The 25601-nt window shown below is 46.8% G+C and overlaps 1 long non-coding RNA gene across 6 annotated transcripts; it reads right to left on the bottom strand.

The window, feature by feature from the left end:
* Positions 1–25601, bottom strand: LOC149121225 (uncharacterized). 6 transcript variants are annotated; one of them, XR_016223488.1, is made up of 3 exons: positions 25489–25601; positions 6602–6755; positions 1–2187 (listed from the first exon to the last, which is right to left on the bottom strand). It is a non-coding gene; the product is annotated as an uncharacterized LOC149121225 (long non-coding RNA). The 6 variants fall into 6 exon arrangements; XR_016223486.1 differs by having other exon boundaries at positions 4–2173; XR_016223485.1 differs by lacking the exon at positions 1–2187 and adding an exon at positions 3392–4755.

Raw genomic sequence — 25601 nt, 5'->3', positions numbered from 1 at the left:
CAAATTAACAACATTAATTTAATGAGATGCCGTTTTACCAAACCTAAATCACGGCTCTCCCCACACGCACGGGGCTGGCTGTGGAGCGTGGTCTCAGGGTGCTCGGTGGGCCCCTGGGGAAGCCTCTCCCGCTCTCCTCTGCCTGACCCCCTCTGCAGTGGCATCCAGCCAGAGTGCGCGCCCCTCTGCTCCCTGCTTCACCTGGCACGGTTACAGAAGATGGCAGAAGCAAGTGTGACCATGTTTCTTTGTTGTTCTGTTGTTAGAGATCCGTTGATGTGAAAAGCAGAGTTAGAAACAGCGATCTTCCATCCACTGGTTGGCTCATTCCCCAAATGGCCGCAACAGCCAGAGCTGGGCCCATCCAAAGCCAGGAGCCAGGAGCCTCCACCCAGGCTCATGCAGGTGCAAGCACTTGGGCCATCTTCTGCTTTCCCAGGCCATGGCAGAGAGCTGGATGGGAAATGGAGCAGCCGGGACACGAACTGGCTCCCATATGGGATGCTGGCACTCAGGCGGTGGCTTTACCCGCTATGCCACAGTGCTGGCCCCAGTGAGCCATGTCTCTTAAGCCCTGCCCCAGTACATACACATATGCATGTACATACACACATACAATCACACACACGCCCCAAGTACTCGGGAGGAGACAAAGGCCAGCAAGAGAGAGGCAGGTCCTGGCTTAGCAGAGCTGTGCATGGAAGGACCAGGCCCTCAGGGCAGCAGAATCGCATGCGCAGTGGTCCTGGCTGCTCCCAGCCCATGTGTGGGAGGGAGAGGTCGGAGAGACAGTGGTGGTCAAGGAGCCAGTGGAAGGGCCGGTTTTGGAAGAGAGGGTGTAGAGCAGAGGAGGGGCCGGCGCCGTGGCTCAATAGGCTAATCCTCTGCCTTGCAGCCCGGCACACCAGGTTCTAGTCCCGGTCGGGGCGCCGGATTCTGTCCCGGTTGCCCCTCTTCCAGGCCAGCTCTCTACTGTGGCCAGGGAATGCAGTGGAGGATGGCCCAAGTGCTTGGGCCCTGCACCCCATGGGAGACCAGGAGAAGTACCTGGCTCTTGCCATAGGATCAGCGCGGTGCGCAGGCCGCAACACGCCAGCCACGGCGGCCATTGGAGGGTGAACCAACGGCAAAGGAAGACCTTTCTCTCTGTCTCTCTCTCTCACTGTCCACTCTGCCTGTCAAAAAATAAAAAAATAAATAAATAAAAAATAAATAGAGCAGAGGAGGGCAGGCGGCTGGTGAGGGTGGACAGCCTTGGTCAAAGCAGCCTGACTGAGAACTCTGGCTTTCTCCAGGCCTCACTGGATCCAACACAGCCGGCCGAGGCTTGCGCTCTGACCCCTGGGAGTGCTGGCAAGAGCAGGCTGCCATGGCTGACTCCTGCTCTGATGGCCTCACTCGCCTCTGCTTGCACCTGCTGTTCACGGGGGTGATTTTTGGATGAGGCCGGTCCTCGGGCCCTAGTGGCATCACAGCCCAGAGAAAGGGTATTCCAGCACGAGGATTTGCCTGAGTCCCAGCCTAAGGGACTGAGTGTGGAGCGGCGCCGAGAAGCTAAGGAGGGGGCTGTCGCGAGTACAGATCACTGAATCACGACAGGTGCTCTGGAGGGAGGGTGGAGGAGGCTTCCAGCAGGGGGTTAGGAGGTGACAGAGACAGAGCAGACGAGGCTGGGGACCAAGGGGCGGCAGTGGGGTGGAGAGAAGGGGTGCAGGGTGGTTGTTCCGGTGCGCTTTCCAGGAAGCAGACACAAGAACCTCTACTCTGCCAGCCCCCTCGCTGGAGCAGCCCACCCCAGAAGCGGGGATTGGAGGAGGGAGGGTAGGAGGACACCTGTGACAGTCACCATTGTCACCACCGACTCACCCCCTCTGCCCCTGGACACGCTGATACACTCTGTCCAGCCCAGCACTGCTGCCGTGTGATGGGCCCCACACTGGCCTGGAGGTTGCTTGGTCAAAGGATTGACTGGGACTTATCAAAGCTGGAGCTGGCCCTGCGGAACAGCCAGCCCTCCAGTTAGCATTCCCATCCATGAATTCCACTGCAGGTAACCCCAGTCCGCCATCAAGAAGGGCGCGGAGGCAGCACTTCCTGGAGGCGGGGCTTCTTTTGGGTCTCTCCCAGGGATCTCAAGGTTGCAGTGTGTACTTGCTTTGTCTGGTTTCTGTTCCTGTAACAAAATATCTGAGGTCGGATGACTCATAAGGGAAAGAGGTTGACTTAGCCACAGTTGTGGCTCCAAAAGGCAAGAGGGCGTGGTGCTGGCTCTTGTGCAGTTCCCCTGGTGGCGTGCCAATCGGCGCATGGCGCCATGCCAGGGAGGTGTGCAAGAGGGAGCGACCACAGGGCCAGACAGAAGCCCGGGTGTGTGGAGGGGCCGGGCTTGAGTCTTGTCACAGCCCTTTCTTGGGAACTAACAGGGTCCCACAAGTGGACAGTTCCCTTTGTGGTCAGTGCCCTTGGTGGCACAGTCACGCCCCATCAGGCCCTTAATGGGTCTATCGGCTTTTAACATCACCGTACTGGGGACCAAACTTCCAGCATGCGAACCCTCGGGGGACAAACTGGCGTCTCTGGGGCTGGCAGTAGGCACCAGAAGAGCGCATACTCCGTGGGCCCCAGAGCCCGGCCATGTGGTGCTGCAGTCTTGGGCTCCGTCTCCCACCTCACCAGCAGCTGTCAGAGGCTGGGCCAGGCACACCTTGGCCCAGAGTGAATGCAGGGCAAGTGCTGGCTGAGCTGAATTGGACTGAAATGCTTAGTACTTCTTGGTGTCGGGGATGCCTCGTGTTCCATGTCTGTATCTTGCTTCTGCATGGGGCAGCCCCAAGTGGGTTCTTCTGCCTCCCAAGCCCTCCATTCTGAAAGCCCCCCCCACCCCGCTGTCTCACCCAGGAGCAGCCTCTCTGGACGTTCCTGGTGCGGTAGTGGTCCCTGTGAGTTGGCACACGCAGTCTTCTGCATTTCTCTGAGCTGGATTTCAGCAGTGAATAAGGGGATCGATTCCTGCTCTAGCTTTCTCTGCTGCACTTCCTGTGTAGCAAGGGGTGTGTGTGTGTGTGTAGGGGCACATGTGGATGTAGCCATGTTCCACTGCTGTGATCAGTGCTGTGCCTGACTCTCTGGGCAGGAAGGACCGAGTGGGGCCGTCCACAGAGCAGTGGTGCTGGGGCTTGGATTAACATGTTACTTACAGAGTGAGTGAATCTGGTTTTTTTTTGTTTTTTTGTTTTGTTTTGTTTTTTGCTTTGTATTTATCTCCATTATGTACTAACAATTACGAATGGTTACAAAATGACATGTAATTTTATTCCTACTTTGCTTAAGATGAAAAATTACCAACTGTCCATTTTTAATTAACATATAACTATTGTACATATTGATGTGGCACTTCCATACATGGCCGTGCTATGCAGTGACGGAATCAAGGCCAGATGCGCGACTCTGACCTCTAACACTCCTCGTTTCTTTGGGATGAGACCATTCAGAACACCCTCTTCTGGCCGCTATGAAATACACATCGCAGGGGCAGGGGTGGGGACCAGCAAGTAATCTGCTATTTGGGACACCCACGTCCCATGCTGGAGTGCCGAGGTCTGAGTGCTGACTTCGTCCCCTATCCCAGCTTCCTGCTAATGCACACTCTGGGAGACAGCAGGGGATGGCTCCAGTCGCTGGGTCCTTGCCAGCCCCGTGGGAGACCAGGACTGAGCTCCCGGTTGTGGGTGTTTGAGAAGTGAACCAGTGCCTGGGGGCTCTGATGGTCTATCAAAAATTTAAAATAATAAAATGCAATGCAGGGTTCTTTTTAAATTTCATTAACATTTATTTATTTGAAGGCACAGTTGGAGGGAGGGATGAATGGGCCAGAACTGGGCCCATCTAAAACCAGGAACCAGGAGCTTCTTCCAGGTCTCACACACAGGTGCAGGGGCCCAAACACTTGAACCATCTTCTACTGCCTTCTCAGGCCTTAGTAGAGCTGGATCCAAAGTGGAGCAGCCAGGACTAGAGCTAGAACCCATATGGGAAGCCGGTGCCCCAGGCAGTGGTTTACTGGCTGTGTCACAGCGCCAACCCCATTGCGTCGTCATTGACAGTGGTGACCCTGCTGTGTCACAGAGCACTGGAACCCTCCCCCCACCTGTAACATGGTGTCTGCTGACCTGTCCCCACCCGCTAGTGACCTTGCAGACTGTGATCGAGTGCACTCACAGTGGACAGAGGGCGATGGCCATTGTGGGGAGTGACTAAACCCCCTCCCAAGGTGCCTTCTTGGCTCTGCCACTGTCTGCCCGCCCAACGGCCATGGGCTCCGAGGAATGGGCCCAGCCTCAGGAAGCTGAGCACTGCTGGGCAGAGGGAAGGCAGGGCGAGCCCGCTATGCAGGCTGCAGGCCATCTTGTGCGCTTACGTGTTCAGGGCTGACCAGGTCTCAGGAATCTTGACAGCCACATGACGCCAGCTGTTGCCCACGCATCTGATCTTAATCCCCACACTCAACGCCTCTGAATCCCAGCCCTGCAGAGATCCTGCCCGTCTCCCCCGCAGAGCTGCACGCAGCCTCTGGAGTGGGCAGGAGGCCCTCCGTGCGCTGGGACCGGAGCAGGCCGAATCCCTGCATCGAGAGGCCCCGGGGGACTCTCCGTGTCCCAGTGCAGCCAGGGTCCCACGGTGGGTGCATTTGTCAGAATGTGTTGCCTGGTCTCTGTGCGTGTGTGCCTTCCCCTCGATGGGAAGCTCACCTGCAAACTGAGAAGGAGCTCCGGTGGATGAGGCTCAGAAGTCAAGTTCAGGGTATGGTCAAGGTCTTGGTAAGCCATCAGGGCACAGACCAAAAGAGATGGATTCTTGAGGATCTCTCTGGGAGCTGAGCCTGCCTTAGTTAAGGAGACTCTTTTAAGTTTCAAATTCCCAGGAAGGGACCGAAGATTCTGATGAGCCTGGTGGCCAAGTGGGGAGTTCTCAAGGTCAAAGGCATCCTTCTACCATGCTCGGGGCGATTCCAGAGGAAGGCAGCAGGGGTGAGCCTCAGACCACCCACTGGTGTGCATTTCAGAAGCATGGGATGTCCTGCTGGTATTTCTTCTGTCTCTTGTTTTTCAAGTAAATGAAAATACACATTTAAAAGGGACAGAATATTTCCCCAAATGCCTACGACAGACAGGGCTGGGCCAGGCCAACGCCAGGAATCAGAAACTCCATCTGGTTTTCCCATGGCGGTGGCAGGGGCTCAAGCACTCGGGCCATCATCTGTCTTTCCAGGGAGCATGAGCGGGACACCAGAGTGGAACCCACACTCCAGTCTGAGAGGCAGGTGTCTCCATGTCTGCCATCCCTGACCCCAACCTTCCCTGTATCATCTGAATCCTTGCTGGGGGCATCACTGATTCAATGGTGTATGGACGGGGCATTTCCAGGAAAGCACGTCCTGTATATGCAAATGAGCAGGCTCCTGTGATTCCTGGGGCTGAGAAGTTCCATGGTCTGCTCTGTTAGGCTGGGAGCCCCGGTGGAAGGCCAGCTCAGGAAGTCAAGGTTAGATTTCCCTCTTCCTGCACCTTTTTGTTCCGTTTAGGCCATCGGTGGACTGGATGCTGATCAACCACTGGGGAAGGCCCCTACTGTGCAGAGTCCATGCATTCAAATGTTCATCTCACCCAGAAACCCCCTTGAAGACACACCCAGAAGTGAGAAATGTGGGCCCCTCACGGTACCGGAAGTTGGCACACGTAGGAATCGGGGACATGTCTTCAGAGGGGTGGATGGCGTTTACTACGCATGCTCAGTGGGCAGCTCACCTGGAAACGGAATACTCCGTGGAAAGCTCTCCCGAGGACTTCATCAAGGCATAGAGCATTCTGAGTTGGCCGCTCACATGGAGACTAAGTTCTAGGAGGTCCTGACCACGCTTAGAGGTAGCTCACCTGGGCTGTGAGCATGCTCAGTGGGTTAAGCACCCGGGGACTGTGCATGCTCCTGGTGTAGCTCGCTCAGTGTACCTAACCACCTTGCCATAGTTTACAACTAAGAATGCTCAGTCCCCAGGAGCCACCCACTTAGAATCCTCCGTGCCCAGATGATCTACCCAGTGCCCAGCTTAGGTAGTCTCGGAGAACATTGTGTCCTCAGGTTGGGCACACTGAGCATGCTCAGGTTTACCTGGGGAGAGGAGAGGATTTTAAAATGGAATAGAAGGGGCCAGGACTGTGGCGCAGCAGGTTAAAGCCCTGGCCTGAAACGCTGGCATCCCATATGGGCGCCGGTTCTAGTTCTGGCTGTTCCTCTTCTGTTCCAGCTCTCTGCTGTGGCCTGGGAAAGCAGAAGATGGCCCAAGTGTTTGGGCCCCTGCGGCCATCTGGGGAGTGAACTAGCAGATGGAAGACCTCTCTCTGTAACTCTTTCAAATAAATAAATCTTTTTAAAAAATGAAATAGAATGCAATGCAGCAGAACAGAAACCATTAGAGTACATCGTAGGGGTCTCTCTCTTCAGATACATACGTATCTGTGATCAAGTTCTTGATAGCAACTGTACCATTTTGAAATTGGTTTTCTAAGACCGTGGGTAGGTCCCATCTGCTCCCTATTCCAGGTACCTGCTAATGCGCAGCCCAGGAGACAGCCGGGGATGGTTCAAGTGCTTGGAGATCTAGATTTAGTTCCTGATTCCCGGCTTCAGCTTGACACAGCCCCGCAGTTGCAGGCATTCGTGGAGTGAGCCAATGCATGACGATCTCTCTCCATCTGTCTCTGAAACACATATAAGACTTTGGGATGGAATCCTGTGTTCCAGTCCCAGCACTATCCCTAAATGCTCCACACACTGTTTGTCTTCTTTTAGATTGACCTCATAGTCATCTTCTGCACTGTCATGTTTTAAGTTTAAAACAGTGCCTCCAGGATACCATTTTAATAAGAAAAAGGCTCTCTTAAATAATGCAAAAATTCCCACAAAACCCTGTTACAACATTTAAAAATTCAATTATTAAAACTTTCAGGGGGTTGGTGCTGTGGTGTAGCAGATAAAGCCACCGTGTGCAGTGCCAATATCCTATATGGGCACTGGTTCAAGTCCTGGCTGCTCCATTTCCAATCCAACTCCCTGCTAACCTGCCTGGGAAAGCAGCCAAAGACGGCCCGAGTGCTTGGGCTCTTGCCACTCATGCGGGAGACTCAGAGGAATCTCCCAGCTCCACATCTGGCCACTGCAGCCATTTAGGGAATGAATCAGTGGGTGGAGGGTCTCCCCTCCCTGTAACTCTGCCTTTCAAATAAATCTTTAAAAAGAAATCTTTGGAAGTACATACCATTTCTATTATATGAATAGTCTGTTCAGACCATATTCTGACTTGTACCGCTTCTGTAGCTCTCAGATCCCATGTTTCTCAGTTGTCCCCAGGTGTACTCCCCACTGAGCCTGCTCAGCCCCCAGTCCTCTTACATAGTGTGAATGCTGAGTCTTCAGGTTAGCATCTGAGCACATTCAGTTTTAAAGGAAGGTGGCAGTAGGCATGCCTGATTCCAGGGCACATCCTGTTTCCTGACCAATGCTTAGCCTCTGTCCTGAACTCTCCAGGAAGAGGATCGATGTACGACAGCCCCGTTGTGGCCAGTTGAACTACACAAGTCCAACTATCTTAGTCACATCCATCCACCTGGTTGAGCTAGAGGGTGACATACATGGGACTTGATTCAACATTTAGCCCCTTGCAAATAAATCCCCACCAGCCAGCCTCCACCCCCAAACAGAGCAGATCTTCCAAATCCATCCCTAGACTCATCATACTTGTAAGAACAGAGAAGATTTGAATACTACCGACCAACTCAGCCTGACAGTTCTAGATCACTCCATCTAACAGCAGAACTCGCAGCTCTTCAGGCACGCAAGATAGATTCACCAAGACATAGACTTGGCCATAAAGCTTGTCTGAAAACGTTTTAAAGGACTGGCATCACGCAAGGTATAGTCTCTGATCACATGGAATTGAATTAAAAATAACAGTAAGCCATCTAGAAAGTCACCAAATACAAAAAAGAAAACACTTTTTAATAATCCATAGATCAATGAAGATATCACAAAGGAAATTGGAAAATGTTTCAAAGTGAATGATAATGAAAGCAACACACATCAGAATTTACAGTATACAGCTAACGCAAAGATTAGAAGGGAAATTAGAGCCCTAAATACACAGATTAATAAAGGGGAAAAAAGCACAAAATCAATGATCTAAGCATCCCACCTACAGGTGCAAAGAGGAAGAACAAATGCAACTCAGTAAAGGAGAAGATCAATGAGATAAAAAACAGGGCAGACAATAGTCAATCAGCAGAATTAAAGTTGTCTCTGAGAAGATTAATAAAATGTATAGGCACCCTCCTCCCCAAAGAGGACTAATCAACAAAGAAAGGAGACCGGCTGGGCAGGCATGGAGCCTAGAGCACCTGGGTTCCATACCCAGCTCTGGCTGCAGACTCCAGCTTCCTACGAATGCAGAGCCTGGGAGGCAGCAGGGGTCCCTGCCACACATCCAGGGGCCCAGGTGGAGATACCATACTGGCTGCTGTCTGGCCCAGCCCTGGCTGTTTTAGCCATTTGGAGAGTGAACGAGTACATGGGAGCTTTCTTGGTTCCCCTCTCCCTCTCCCCCCCACCCCGCCCCCGAGAAGACCGTTTATGAACCAGGAAATGGGCCATCACCACACACTGACCCTGATGCTGTCTTGATCATGGGCTTCCCAGCATCTAGAGTAACAGAACTAAGTTTCTGTTGTCAACAAACCCAAAGAGAAAACAGAAAACTCATGTGACCAACATGGGGAAATGTTTTAAAGATACCACGCAGATTTTATATTTAAATAGAAAGCATTATGAATAACTTAGACCAGTGAATTGGCTACTTAGATGAACTGGATCAGCTCCTTGGAAAAGAACTCTCTAAAACCAACATGACAAATCACAGAGCTGAATAAGCCTATGGCTACTGAGTGAATCTGAATTCCAAACTACAAAGTCCAAACAGAAAACTCCATGTGCAGCAGGAGTTTTCTTACCCAATGAATTATAAACATTTAAGGAAGAAACTGTACCAAAATTCAACAAGCTGTTTCAGAAAATCAAGAAAGGAGTATTTCCCATGTCATTTGATGAAATCAGAGTTACCCTAACCCCAGGAACTGGCAGTTATTATGAGAAAAGATCATTACACACCAGAATTACTTGGGATTTGGTTAAAGATTCAAAACTCTTACTGAAAATATTGGCAAATTAAATATAGTGGTATGCAGAAGCACAACATATCCTGACCAAGTGGTGTTTATCACAAGAATACAAGGCTGATTTGACATTTGGAAAGTGCTTGGGGAAAAAATCAAGTTCAAATTTTTTTTAATCTGAGAAATTCAACAAAATCAAGGAGAAAAATTCAATATGATTCATAAATGCTAATTAAGGAAAAATAATATGATTTGGACAAAATTCAACACTCGTTATAGTAAAAGATAAGGAAACTATCTAAAGACATTTTTAAATGCCTAAAGCTGTTAGCTTCCTTAACAGTGAGACACTGAAGGCTTTTCTTATAAGATCAATAACAAGGACCAGCATTGTGGCATAGTATGTAAAGCCACTGCTCGCAACACTGACATCCCATATGGGTGCCGGTTCAAATCTTGGCTTCCCCACTTCCACTCTAGCTCCCTGGTGATGGCCTGGGAAGGCAACAAAGAATAGCCCTACCACCCGCATGGGAGATCCAGAAGCTCCTGGCTTCAGCCTGGCCCAGCCCTGGCCATTGCAGCTATTTGGAGAGTAAAGCAGAAGACTGAAGATTGATCTCTCTTTCAAATAAATCTTTTTTAAAAACCAGTAACAAAATTACTAGATAATTATCTTGATTATAATAGACACTTTAGACAGTATAATAGGACAGAAAAATAAATCAGGTGTTAAAAATTAAAAAGCAAATCTCAATTCACAAATGATATACATATATACATGTAAGTATATTGCAGAGAATATACAAAAATATGCTAGGATAATTGAATTTGTCAATTTTGCATGTTTACATTATACAAAAATCAATTAGTTTCTATACACTAGGAACAAAAAATTAGAAAGTAAAAACTTTTAAAGTACCATTTTTAATAGAGTTAGTAGAAACAAATACCTAGGTATGAATTTAATGGGATACTGAACATTTTTCAGAACACTTGGAGGAAACCTTCCAAATTCCTTCTGTGAGGCCAGCATCACTTTAATTCCAAATCTGGAAAAAGATGCAACAGAGAAAACTATGGACCATTTTCTCTGATGAACATAGATGTAGAAATCCTCAACAAAATACTACATAATCAAACCCAACAACACACCAGAAAGATCATTCACCCCGACCAAGTGGGATTTATCCCTGGTAAGCAGGGATGGTTCAGTGTACATAAATAGGTGTGATACACACATGAACAAACTGGACAATAAAAATCATGATTCTCCCATTAAATGCAAAGAAAGCACTTGATAAAATATAACATCTTTTCATGATAAAAACTTTGAGCAAATTGGGCATAGAAGGAACATTCCTCAACACAATCAAGGCAGTATATGACAAACCTCACAGCCAGCATCATGTTTAATGGGGAAATTGGAAACACTCACACTGAGATCCAGAACCAGACAAGGATGCCCACTTTCACCATTGTTCTTAAATATAACTCTGGAAGTTTTAGCTAGAATGGTTAAGTAAGAAAAAAAAATATCAAAGGGATACAAATTAGAAATGAGGAAGTCAAATTATCCCTGTTTGTAGATGATATGATTCTGTATATAGAGGAACCAAAATACTCCACTTAGAGACTATTGGTAAAATTGCAGGTTATAAAATCACCACACAAAAATTGATAGCCTTTGTATATACAGACAATGCCATAGCTGAGAAATAACTTGTCAGATAAGTCACATTCACAATAGCTACAAAAAAAGGAAATACCTTGGAATAAATTCAACAAAGGAGGTTCAAGGTCTCTACAATGAAAATTAAAAAACATTAAAGCTGGGGCTGGCACTGCGGCATAGCAGGTAAAGCCACCACCTGCAGTGCCCACGTACCATATGGTCGCTTGTTCAAGTCCTGGCTTCTCCACTTGAGATCCGGCTCTCTGCTATGGCCTGGGAAAACAGAAGATGGCCCAAGTCCTTGGGACCCTGCACCCACGTGGGAGACCCAGAAGAAGCCCCTGGCTCCTGACTGGCCCAACACCAGCCGTTGGGGCTATCTGGGGAGTGAACCAGTGGATGGAAGATTAATTCTCTCTCCCTCTCCCTCTTCCTCCCTCTCTCTCTTCTTCTTTCTCTCGGTGGGTGGGTGGGTGTGCCTTTGACTCTCTGTAACTCTAACCTTTTAAAAAAGATTTACTTACTTGAAAGGCAAAGAAACTGAAGACACAAAAATGGAAAAATGTTCCATGTTCATGAATTGGAAAAATTAATATCAAATTGTCCATACTATTGAAAGCAATTTGCAGATTCAATGCGATACCAATCAAAAAACCAGTGACATTTTTCTCAGATCTGGTAAAAATGCTGAAATTCATATGGAAACACAAGAAATCCTGAATTGCTAAAGCAATCTTAAACAACAAAAACAAACCCCTAGGCATAACAATACCAGATTTCAAGACATATTACAGGGCAGTTATAATCAAAACAGCCTGTACTGGCACAAAAATAGCTATGTAGACCAACGGAACAGAACAGAAACCACACTAATCAACCCACACATCTACAACCAACTAATCTTTGACAGAGGAGCTAAAAAATCAATCCCTACAGTAAGGACAGTCTTTTCAACAAATGATGCTGGGAAAACCGAATCTATAAGCGCAGAAGTATAAAACAAGATCCCTACCTTACACCTTGTACGAAAATCTACTCAAAATGGATCAAAGATCTAAATCTTTGACCTGATACTTTCATTCAAGTTGCTAAAGGAAAATATTGGAGAAACTCCCTAAGATACTGGCGTAGGCAAAAACTTCTTGGGAAAGACCCCAGAGACACAGGCAATCAAAAAATAGACAAATGGTCTTATATCAAGCTGAGAAACTCCTACACTGCAAAGGAAACACTTAACAAAGTGAAGAGGTGACCAACAGAATGGGACAAAAGATTTGCAAACTATTCACCTGATAAAGGATTAATATCCAGAATCTATCAAGAGCTCTAGAAACTCAACAACAAAACAATCCAGTTAAGAAATGGGCAAAGGACTTAAACACACACTTTTCAAAACAAAAAATTCAGATGGCCAGCAGACCTTGAAAAAAATGCTCAGGATCACCAGCCACCAGGAAAATGAAAATAAAAGCACAGAGGTTTCACCTCACCCAGTTAGAATGGCTGTCATACAGAAATCAACAAACAATAAATTCTGGCAAGTATGTGGGGGAAAAGGTTCCCTAATCCACCTGTTGGTGGGAATGCAAACTAGTACAGCCATTATAGAAGACAGTATGGAGATTCCTCAGAAAGCTAAAAACGGATCTACCATATGACCCAGCTATCCCACTACTGGGAATTTACCCAAGGGAAATGAAATCAGCATATGAAAGAGTTACCTGTACCCTCATGTTTATTGCCGTTCAATTCAGATTAGCTAAGATATGGAATCAACCCAATTGTCCATCAGCTGAAGACTGAATAAAGAAATTATGGGATATGTACGCCATGGAATACTACACAGTGGTAAAAAATGAAATCTTGTCATTTGCAACAAAATGGATGAAACTGGAAAATGTCATACTTAGTGAAATAAGCCAGTCCCCAAAGGACAAGTATCATATGTTCTCCCTGATCTGTGAAAACTAATAGAGCACCTAAAATGTCATCTATAGAAGTGAAATTGACACTTTGAGATGTGATGACTTTGAATAGCCCTAAAATCTTGACTGTTGAGGAGGAGGGTTTTTTCCACACTATTTGTTGAACTCTACTTAGTATAGAGTTAATTGTATGTGTACAAAGTTAATTGAAAATAAATCTTAGTAAAAAATAAGAATGGGAATAGGAGAGGGAGGAGGAATAGTGGTGGGTGTGTGGGAGGACTGGTACAGTGGGAAGTTGTTCCTATAGTTGTATTTATGAAATGTATGGTTTGTATTCCTGAAATAAAAGGTTTCGGTGGGAAAGAATTCTCTGTACTCCCATGTTTATTGCAGCTCAATTCACAATAGCTAAGATATGGAATCAACCCAGATGCCCATCAGCCGATGACTGGATAAAGAATATGTGGTATTTGTACACTGTGGAATATTACTCAGCCACAAACAAGAATGAAATCCTGTCTTACAACAAAATGGATGCAAATGGAAACCATTTTACTTAGTGAAATAAGCCAGTCCCAAAAAGACAAATAGCATGTTTTCCCTGATCTGTGGTAACAGAGTACAAAAAAATGTATAACTATTTGCATTACTATCTGCATAAAATTATTGCTGTGCATAAACTGTTGAGAGGAAATGGCTCAAAGTCTAAATGAACTTAATTATTATCTTATAACCACACAGGACACATTTAGATGTTACATTGTCATTGGTTCTACATCATTGAAAAATCATGAATGACTAGAGGTGGCAGAATGGTAACAGGAAAGCCTGACTCACACGGGGCAAAATTAATATTTAAAAAGGGGAGAAAGTACACTCCTAGGACAGAGCTGGGAGAGAGCCCCAGCAGAAGACCCAACGAAAACACTAGAAACAGTCCAACTCCGTGCTGAAAGAGCAAATACGCAACAAAAGCTTGGACCCAGGGAGGAAGATACCTGGCCTGGCAAACCAGGTGAGAGAGGGAATCCACAGGACCATGGTGCCGCTGATACAGTGAGAGGAAGAGCTTGGTGAACTGCTTTTAAAGTTCATTGTGAGTCCCCTAAGACAGCAGAGGCTGAAAGAAAAAGTGTTTTGCATCCCCACCTCGCTACAGCAGAGACTTGCAGCCAGCCGGGGAGAAAGCCCATGCCACCTTTTTTTTTTTTTTTTTTTTGACACAGGCAGGTAGCTTCTGCCCCTACCTCCTGTGCGCAAGCCCAGCAATAACATGGATTGCCCCCTAGCCAAATGGCAAGGGGCACAACAGTTCAGAGGAAATCCTTCCCCTCCATGCCAGCGCACCATACCAGTTGCCCAGCAACAGGAGGGGATGGGGAGCTACTCCTACAGAGGGGAAGCCTGGCCTATGGGAATCTTCTGCCTGCCCAGCACCATTGAGAAGTGAGCAGGGCTGAAGTGGGCAGGTACTCAGCACACCTGTGATCCACCAACCTAACCAGAGAGAAAAAAAACACCCAAGGTATACCGAGGACTAACACCTGGGTGTCCTACAGCTGTGAGAAGAAGGGCAGGCCATACCAACTGAGGTGACCATTCTTCTCCATCCAGTTAACCAGAGGAGAGCTACCAAGCCCAGCAGGGTTTGTTTGTTTGTTTGTTTGTTTTTAACAGGCAGAGTGGAGAGTGAGAGAGAGAGACAGAGAGAAAGGTCTTCCTTTGCCGTTGGTTCACCCTCCAATGGCCACCATGGCCAGTGCGCTGCAGCCAGCGCACCGCGCTGATCTGATGGCAGGAGCCAGGTACTTCTCCTGGTCTCCCATGGGGTGCAGGGCCCAAGCACTTGGGCCATCCTCCACTGCACTCCTGGGCCACAGCAGAGAGCTGGCCTGGAAGAGGGGCAACCGGGACAGAATCCAGCGCCCTGACCGGGACTAGAACCTGGTGTGCCGGCGTCGCAAGGCGGAGGATTAGCCTAGTGAGCTGTGGCACCGGCCCCAGCAGGGTTCTTACTCTGGATACTTGCCCCACCTTGGCCACGGCCAGCACACTCTTCTTGATATTCACTGAAAGTACAGGCATCCCACTAAGCCACAGAGACACAAACCAAAGATAAAAACCACCAACTATAAAACAAAACAAAAAACTACACAAATGCCGAAAAACAAAGGGAAAAAAATTTAAGTAACAATAAGGAAGACATTATGAGCCCCCCAAAGGAACACTACATTTCAGTATTAGAAGATGAAGATGAAGAGATTGAAGAAATTCCAGAAATGGAATTCAGAAAACTAATCAATTACTTAGAAGTAATCATAAGCAAATTCACATACCAAAAAACCTATGACATGAAAATTTTTCCCATGAAATTGAGATATTAAAGAGAAATCAAAATGAAATAGATCAAATAGATCAAATAAAAATGCAGTAGAAAGTAACAACAGGATAGGTGAGGCAGAAGAAAGAATATCTAAGCTAAAAGACAAATCTCTGGAAAATTTATAGTCGGACCAATAGTGAAGAAATTAAGAAAACTAAAACACACTATTGGAGATCTACAAGATACTATCAAATGACCCAATATATGGGTGTTAGGAGTCCCTGAAGGCATGGAAAGAGAAAAGGATTAGAAAGCCTTTTCAGTGAAATAACAACAGAAAACTTCCCTAATTTGGAGAAAGAAAGGGACATACAAGTGCAGGAAGCACACAGAACACCTAATAGACATGACCAGAAAATATCCTCACCATGACACATTGTAGTCAAACTCTCCACAGTAGAAAATGAAGAAAAGGTTCTAAACTGAGCACAAGATAAACATCAGATTACATTAAGAGGACCCCAGTTAGACTCACAGCAGACTGCTCATCAGAAACCCTACAGGGTAGGAGAGAATGGCAAGACATATTCCATGATATATTCCAACAAAAATCACATATTTATCTTAATAGATGCAGGGAAAGCTTTTGACAAAATACAATGCTGTTTCATGAGGAAACTCTAAGCAAATTGGGTATAGAAGAAACAATCCTCAACACAATCAAGGCAATTTATGACAAACCCACAGCCAGCATCCTACTGAAGGGGGAAAAGTTGGAAGCATTCCCACTGAGATCCAGAACTAGTCAAGGATGCCTACTTACTATTGCTTTTCAATATAATACTGGAAATTCTAGCGAAAGCCATTAGACAAGTAAAAGAAATCAAAGGGATACAAATTGGGAAGAGGAAGTCAAACTATCCCTGTTTGCAGATGACATGATCCTAGATATAGGAGGTCCAAAAGATTCCACTAAGAAACTATTGGAACTCATAAGAGTTTGGAAAAGTAGCAGTATATAAAATCAACACACAAAAGCCAACTACCTTTGTAAAAACTGACAATGCCACGACTGAGCAAGAGCTTCTAATATCAATCCCATTCACAATAGCTACCAAAAAAAAAATCAAATGCCTTGGAATAAATTTAACCAAGGATGTCAAAGATCTCTACAATGAGAATTACAAAACATTAAAGAAAAAAATAGAAGATGAAAAACTGGAAAAAATTTTCTGTGTTCATGATAAGGAAGAATCAGTATCATCAAAATGTCCCTTCTTCCAAAAGCAATTTATAGATTCAATGCAATACCAATCAAAATACCAAAGACATTCTTTTCAGATACAGAAAAAAATGATGCTGAAATTCATATGGAAACACAGGGTACCCCAAATAGCTAAAGCAATCTTATACAACAAAAACAAAGGCAGAAGCATCACAATACCAGATTTCAAGACATACAACAAGGCAGTTATAATCAAGTCAGTCTGGTACTGATACAAAACCAGATGGATAGACTAATGGAACAGAATAGAAATATCAGAAATCAATCCAAGCATCTACAACCAACTTATCTTTGACAAAGGAGCCAAAATCAATCCCTGGAGCAAGGACAGTCTCTTCAACAAATGGCGCTGGGAAAACTGGATCTCCAGATGCAGAAGCATGAAGCAAGACACCTTACCTGACACCTTTCACTAAAATCCACTCAACATGGATTAGGAACCTAAAGCTATGACCCAACGCCATCAAATTACTATAGAACATTAGGGAAACCCTACAAGACATCAGCATAGACAAAGAGCTCTTAGAAAAGACCCCAATGGCACAGGCAATCAAAGCCAAAATTGACAAATGGGATTACATCAAATTGAGAAGCTTCTATACTGCAGAAGAAACAATGAGCAAAGTTAAGAGGCAGCTAACAGAATGGGAGAAAATATTTGCAAACTCCACAAACAAAAAAAAGATTAATAACTAGAATATATAAAGAAATCAAGAAACACAAAAACAACAAAACAATCTGGTTAAGAAATGGGCAAAGGACTTAGACATTTTTCAAAAGAGGAAATCCAAATGGCCAATAGACACACAAAAAATGCTCAGGATCACTAGCTGTCAGAGAAATGCAAATCAAAACCACAATGAGGTTTCACTTTACTCCTGTTAGAATGGCTTTCATACAGAAATCAAAAAAACAACAAATGCTGGTGAGGATGTGGGGGAAAAAGGTACACTAGCCCACTGTTGGTGGGAATGTAAACTGGTAAAGCCACTACAGAAGACACTATGGAGATACCTCAGAAATATGAATATAGACCTACTGTATGACCCAGCCATCCCACTCCTGGGAATTTATCCAAGGGAGATGAAAACAGCATATGAAAAAGTGATCTGTACCTCCATGTTTATCACAGCTCAATTTACAATAGCAAAGACATAGAATCAACCCAAATGCCCATCAACTAAAGACTGGATAAAGAAATTATGGGATATATATACCATGGAATACTACACAGTGGTTAAAACAATCCCATCGTTTGCAAAAAAAATGAATGGATGAAACTGGAAAACATCATGCTGAGTCAAATAAGCCAGTCTCAAAGGAACAACCTCTTATATTCTCCTTGATGTGAAAACTAATAGAGCACCTAAAAGGCAACCTGCAGAGGCAAAACTGATACTTTGAAAAATGACTTCAAACAGCCCTTGTCTTGACTGTTGAGGAACAGGGGTTTTTTGTCCTTTTTTATCTTATTTTACTTATCTATTATTCTTTAATACTAATCCTAGAACTCTACTTAGCATAGTTAATCACATGTGTATAAAGTTAATTGAAAATAGATCTTAGTAAAAAATAAGAGAATAAGAAAGGGAAGAAGAAGTGAGGGTGGGAATGTGGGTGGGAGGGCAGGCATGGTGAGAAGAATTATCATGATCCTAAAGTTGTAATTGTGAAATGTATGAAGTTCATAACTGCAAAGCAGTATAATTCTGCATGCATTCCTATGGACTTACTTCTAAGGGTACAGTTTAAAAACTAGTCATGGAATGCCAAATCCCCTTAAGCTGGGAGGTAGAGATAGCATTTTCAGTGTTAAAGGGATCCTATGGATAGAATTAAGTGTTAAAGTGATCACAAGATAGGATCAACGGTTAAAATGATCATATAAGTAGGATCAAGTGTATGGTAATAATAATAGAATTAAAAAGGAATGAAGGCTCCAACATGGGAAGCAGTCCATACATCAAACTCACAGAATGACAATCACTTTAAGTAGCACTCTGACCTCAGAATCAGCCCTTAAGGCATTCTGGACTGGCTGAAAAGCCCAGGGGAGAATTCAGGCATGGGAAGCCAGGACACTGTGGCAAAAAATGTTCTACATGAAGGACCTCTGTGGGTGAGAGCCCAGTGGAAAGCAGCAGCCACCAAAGAAGGATGTACTTTTCTCTGAAGAGAGGAGAGAATTTCCACTTTGCTTATGGCCTTGCCCAGCTGTGGATCCAGAAGGCTTCCATAACCTAGGCAGCTCCTGTCAAGAGCCTTGGTGATCATTGACATCATACGTAAGAGTGTTAATTGTTAACAACAGGAGGCATTGTGCACTAATTTCCCATGCAGGACCTCTGTCCTCAAAGAGTTGTACTATAAGACTTACTAGTAAAACTTGTTCCCAAATAATCATTTCCTTTTAGTGTATTAATTGGAGGATATTATTAATGTCTCTAAGTTATAGTTATGTCTAAGAGCTCACAAAAGATGTATCATTCTTGGATTCTTCTTTAAATATAATTAAGTTTGTAAAAGGAAAGAGGGGGGAGGAGAGGAAGAAAAGAAAAAAAAAGCAAAATTATCTTCGAGATGCAATAACTTTGAACAGCCCTTCTCTGGACTGTTGAGGAAGAGTGGATTTTTTTCTTCTTTCTCTTTCTCTTTCTTTTTCTTTCTCATACAAAGCACTAAACTCTTTAGCTAGAATAGAATTAATCCTAGCGGGCGCCGCGGCTCACTAGGCTAATCCTTTGCCTTGCGGCGCAGGCACACCGGGTTCTAGTCCTGGTCTGGGCACCGGATTCTGTCCCAGTTGTCCCTCTTCAAGGCCAGCTCTCTGCTGTGGCTAGCCGCAGCGCGCCGGCCGTGGCGGCCATTGGAGGGTGAACCAACGGCAAAAGGAAGACCTTTCTCTCTGTCTCTTTCTCACTGTCCACTCTGCCTGTCAAAAAATAAAAAAAGAATTAATCCTATGTATATAAAGTTAAATGAAAATAGATCTTGGAACAAAACAAGACAGGGAACAGGAGAGGAAAGAGGAGGAGGGGTGGGGGTATGGGAGAGTGGGTGGGAGGGCAATTACGGTGGGGAAAATTACTATGTGTCTAACATTGTATTTATGAAATCCATGCAAATAAATTTTAAAATATTATGAATAATTGACAAAAAATTGTATTTGGGTGAAACGGTCATTTTCCCTTTCAATTATAGTTTATAGCTGTTGTCTGTATTACCACTAAACTTGGGACTTTTTGCTTTTTACTTGTTAAACTTATTCAATGAAGTAGTAAGTCTTTTTAATATAATTTAAATTTAAAATATTTTATCTCAAAAACTAAGAAAAAGAGGTAGAGGGAGGAGGGTAGGAGGCAGAGAGGGATGGAAGGAGGAAGGGAATATCACTATGTTCTTAGACTTGTATCTACTAATCATACTGAATCTGTTAATTCAAATGAAAATGGGGGGCCGATGCTGTGGCACAGTAGGCTAAGCCTCTGCCTGTAGCACCAGCATCTCATATGGGCACTGGTTCATGTCCCAGCTGCTCCTCTTTAGGTCTAGCTCTCTGCGTATGGCCTGGGAAAGCAGTAGAAGATGGCCTAAGTGCTTGGGCCCCTGCACCCATGTGGGAGAGCCAGAAGAAGCTCCTGGCTCCTGGCTTTGGATTAGCCCAACTCCGGCAGCAGGCGATGAACCAGTAGATGGAAAAACTTTCTGTCTCTGCCTCTCAAATAAAATACATAAAAATCTTTACAATTAAAATTTTAAAAATGTAAAAGTTTGCAAGTAAAACTCATCAAAATGTCAACTTTTGTTCATCAAACAGGTCACAAACAGAAAAACATCACGATGAGGTAGCTGTCTGGCCCAGCATCTGTGTAGGATCCTCCTTATCTCAGGATGGAGTGCCTGGCTGCAAGTCCCAGCTCTCCTTCCCGCCCCAGCTTCCTGCTGGCCCACACTCTGGGAGGCAGCAGTTAATGGCCCCGGTGGATGTGTCCCTACCACTTATGTGGGATACTCAGACAGTTCTAGGCTCCTGGCTGTTGCAAGCATTTGGGGAGTGAATCTGTAGTTAGGAGATTCTCTCAGTCTTATGCCTTTCAAATAAATAAATATTTTAGAAGGAAAATTAACACCATATATATATACGCATATCTAGAATACACAAGGAACTACAAATCAATAACCAAAAGATAAGTGACATAACCATAAAAATGGACAGATGACTGAGACATTTCACAAAATATGTGTGAATGACCACAAAGACATAATACTCATCAATATTCAAAAGGTAATGCAAATTAAGACCACAATGCGATACAATTTTATAATCACTAGAATGTCATTTTTTAAATGATAGAAAATGAGCACAAGAGATCTTTTTGAGGAGATAGCAATATTCTCAAATTAGACTGTGGATTGGCTGCAAAGCTATCGATCTAAAATTCATTGAACTGTGCCATAACACGACGCCATCACAATGGGTGGGTTGTATGCTACATAAATTATTCATTGTTCCGCTCGGTTCTGCTGAAAGCATAAAGCATATATTACAACTGTGAGACACAAGCATGCAGTGAGATTTAAAGCAAATCCAGAGCAAATGGGCGACTAAGGGAGGGTCATCATTGCCTGGGCGAGGGGAAGGGGCGAGGGAGAGCTAAGGGCAGAGAGGCAATGTCAAAGGTCTTGGCAGCTGCAAACATTGCATTTTATACCTTGCATATAGTTTACAAGTATTTTGTGTCTATAGCTCATAAAACCAATAAGGAATAAGGATGAGACTGCAATGTAGTAACAAAGCTGCCGGTGAGGAGTCGGTGGAGGAAGACCCAGCGGTGCCTAGGAAACATGGAGAGCATATCAGAGACAGAGAAGACGATCCTTGGACCTGAACGTCTGTCGTGGTCCCCCAGGGCCTCCTGAGCACGACCGATGAGAATGAGGAAGGGCGGGAGGTCGGGGGGGGGGGGGAGGGGCTGAACGCCTGGGCCTGCCCACTCGGGTGACCCAGGGAGCTGGGACCACAGCCCCAGTGGCTGGCAGAGCCTCTGAGACGCCACGCCTCCACAGTCCAGGAGAGAGGCCCGTGGGGCTCATGGTCTCCCCTTGCAGGGAAGACGGAGAATCCTTAGGAAGGAGGAGGAGTGTTCAACGGTGGTGGCCCTCTGCAGACACCCCTGGGCAGAGCACGCTGTTCGCACGCCTGGAGACAGCCAAGCTCCTGGGCAGGCTCCCACAGCACGCTCAAACATCAAGCATCCATGCCCCCCTCAAGGAGGTCCCTGAGTGCCTGCTCTTTGGGAAGGCACTTAGGTTATGACTTCTCAGTCCCCTGGCATCCTGTCCTGAGCTTCCCATCAGGGAGGAGGAAGAGGGAAACATAGGAAAAGCTTTTTCTTTTTCTTTTTTTTTTTTTTTTTTAAGTTTTGGCCCAGTGACCTTAGAGTAAAGATTCCTTTCAACAACAAGAACCAACAAAGAAAAAACTGACAAGACCATTAATTGGAGTGTATCAAGATGAAAAAATTTCTCCTTTTCCGAAAATATCATTAACTATAAAAAGTCACAAGGAAACACTCTGGGGGTGGGGACGGCATTGTGGCACAGGTTAAGCTGTTGCCTGTAACACCAGCATCCCATATTGGAGCACTGAATCAAGTTCTGGCTGCTCCCCTTCTGATCCAGCTCCCCGCAATGCACCTGAGAAAGCAGCAGACAATAGTACTTGGGCCCCTGACACTCAGAGAGGAGATCTGGGTGGAGTTCCGAGAAGTACATCGAAAGATGATCAATGTCATTAGTCGTCAAGGAAATTGGAACCCCAGTGATACACACCACAAGGAAGACAGCAGATGCTTGGAGAAACGGGGGGTAGTTCTGCACGGCTGGAGCAGAGGCCGGGGGAGGGTGTGGGTGATGGAGATGGAGGGCGCAGGAGCAGGGCTACACCTGTAAACCCTGAGCGCTCCGCAGGTGTTGAAGGTGAGCTCTGGTTCTGCCTCCCCCGGAGCTGTTCCCAGCCTCCAGTCTGGAGCTGGGGCACCCGCAGCACCGGGCGGCTCACCCAGCTCCTTGCCTGCCGAGCAGTCGCAGCCCCTGGGAGAGAGATCTGAGTCACTGCCTGGGTGAACACCCAAGCACAGGGCTGGAGGCAGCCCTCTCTCCCCTGGAAGAGGGTGGGAGGAACCCTAGCTGTGACTCAGGCTGCCCGCCAGGAAACAGGAGGATGGAGGAGCCAAGTCACAGGCAGGAAGTCTATGTGTGTAGCTGCAGCCCACGCACAAACCCCACTCCCTGCTGAGTCACACACAGAAAAGGCACCTGCTGCTTAGTAATGAGGAAGCAGCAGGCTTGGAGTCAGTCCTGGTTAACCCCTTCCCCCACAAACCCAGGGCCCCTGACTGCCGGTTCTCCCCTGTCGAGGTCTACACTCATCAGTCGCCCCATCAGTGGCCTTTTCCTTACCTTAACTGAAATACCTGAGAGCAACCTCGAGGGAAGGAGGCGGCTTATTTTGGCTGACATTTTGGGCCATGGTGGACCAGGTGAAGAGGAAAGATCCCCTTGGGGCCAGCACTGTGGTGCAGCAGCTTAACACCCTGCCCAAAGCGCTGGCATCCCATATAGGCGCCGGTTCAAGACCCAGCTGCTCCACTTCTGATCCAACTCTCTGCTATGGCCCGGGAAAGCAGTAGAGGATGGCCCAAGTCCTTGGACCCCTGCACCCACGTGGGAGACTGGGAGGAAGCTCCTGGCTCCCGGCTAAAGATCGGCGCAGCTCCGGCCCTTGAGGCCAATTGGGGAGTGAACCATCAGATGGAAGCTAGCTCTCGCGTGTGCTCTCTCTCTCGCTCTCTCGCTCGCTCTCTCTCTGCTGCTCTTCTCTCTGTGTAACTGACTTTCTGAATTCAATAGAAATAACCAACAGGCTGGCCACAACTACCTCTGAGCACAACCCCAAAAACTTCTCACTGACCCCTCCTCCAGGCCACCATCATTAGATCAAGTCTCCAGTGTGATCCATCAACCATTAGCACTGAACAGAGACTTTGCGGCTTACAACTCTACGGGAGTTGAGAGCACCAAGTTCTGTTCCACCCTCTACACCTTAACAAGGGATGCCTCAGAGCAGAGGATGCAAAGCCCCTTGCATTCTGTCCCTCAGCCTCCTAGTGAGGAAGCCAGGGCCAGGGCAGAACCAGCTAACAAGTGGCAGAACGGCCGACTCCTTTCCTTTATGTGCCGGATCATCTCATCCATGAGGCATGATGGGGAAATGCCCAGGTCCCATGAAATATTTAAGACTGGAAAAGAACGCTGGATTCCCAAATACAAAACTGCAAAAATCAAATTTAATAAAATATTTAAAGTTTATACAACAGAGCATTGCATTGGCTTCGTGCGTGGCGAGATTTAGAATGTTCAGGAGGAGTCATGGTTTCAAAGCTGCCCTCCAGCCCTGAAAGTTTGCTTCAGCTTCTCTCTGCACCCAGCTGGCTCCTGCCCAGAGCCCTGACCTTGGAAGACATCCCCTTCCAACTGCAAAGAGTAGCTAGGTTAGCTCCTGTCACTTTGCAAGAACCGCCTGAGTATTCCTGAGGTTGTCTGGGGCTTGCTAACAACGTCAAGTGAATTCCTTGCAACCACATAATGTCGAAAACATAACCAGAGAAGGACTTTGACAAACAAGCCCATCTATCCTGCGAGGTGGGTGATCTGTACGTGATGAGAGAAGTTTCTAGAGTGGGGTGTGAACACCCAGTGGAGCCTCCACATGGCTCTGACTCTGCCAGCTCCCCTAGTCAGGGCATTGAGGCTGCAGCCTCCACCCAAGGCTGCAGGTGATGGACAGAAAGCCTGGGCAGGGAGCAGGCAGGGAAATGCCTGCAGTGGAGTGAAACGGCCCTGTAGGATTTTCCCCTTCTGAATACAACAGCTTCTCTTTCACTGACAGGGCAGGCTGGGGTCCCAGGGGCAGTGTCTCTCTGGCCGTGCAGTGGCTACACAATGGCTGCAATGACCCATCCGCTGGGTGATACGGTGCGGGGACAAGCCCGCCTGCCTGTCCTGAGCAGGGGGCATGATGCAAATGAGATGAAGGCTTGGTGCTGGGTTCTCAGCAGTACCGGAGTCCCAGGGACTGCCGTCCTCCAGTAAATGGTGACAGTTCTCCGCTGTCTGGGGACAAGAGAGGAACAATCCTGCAGTGTCTCTCTTGAGGCTCCTGAAGTGCTGGGGAGCCTTCGTTCCCCTAGTGCCCCTGGAGAGGAGCTAGGGAAGGAGGTGTGGGGAGACAGCGTGAGCCCACACAGGGTCCCTGAGTAGCAGGGACATGATTGACAGTTTCTCCCCTGTGATGTGTGAAGGGGACAGATTCCTCAGTGTTCCAGCTTCTGCGTACCCATCTGGCTCCTGCCCTGAGCTCTCTGACTCTTCCTAACCCCAAAAGCCTACTCACCGGCGCCGCGGCTCAATAGGCTAATCCTCTACCTGCAGCGCCGGCACACCGGGTTCTAGTCCCGGTCGGGGCTCCGGATTCTGTCCCGGTTGCCCCTCTTCCAGGCCAGCTCTCTGCTGTGGCCCAGGAGTGCAGTGGAGGATGGCCCAAGTGCTTGGGCCCTGCACCCCATGGGAGACCAGGAGAAGCACCTGGCTCCTGCCATCGGATCAGCGTGGTGTGCTGGCCGCAGCACGCCGGCCGTGGCGGCCATTGGAGGGTGAACCAACGGCAAAAAGGAAGACCTTTCTCTCTGTCTCTCTCACTGTCCACTCTGCCTGTCAAAAAAAAAAAAAAAAGGCAGTTAGGTTGGAAAATGAAGAAAGGGGAGTCCCCCAAGAGGGTGCAAAATGCTTGCTTTCCCCAAAGGTTATCTTTAAAAAAAAAAAAAGCCTACTCAAGTCCAAGGACCACAGGCCCAAGCACAGCACCTGCAGTGGGGGCTGCCTGTCCCCCTGCTGATCCCCTTCACTCAGACCAAGTGTACCTGGGACACCGGCAGAGCTGGAGTCACCAAAATATTTTTTTTAACATGAAACCCTTACAACAGTTTATTTCCACTTACCCTTCTGTGAGAAGCAGACTCACTCGTCCACTCACAGGACCAAATGAAGACTCAGGAATTGCAGGAAAGCGAAGCTTTATCAATGATTTGGCAAGAACAGGTGCCTGGTCGAC

Source organism: Oryctolagus cuniculus, chromosome 17 (assembly GCF_051225735.1).
Source record: "Oryctolagus cuniculus isolate XC-2025 breed Fujian yellow rabbit chromosome 17, ASM5122573v1, whole genome shotgun sequence".
NCBI lineage: Eukaryota > Metazoa > Chordata > Mammalia > Lagomorpha > Leporidae > Oryctolagus > Oryctolagus cuniculus.
Note: the sequence above shows the minus strand (reverse complement) of the source record. Positions and strands in the feature narration are given on the sequence as shown.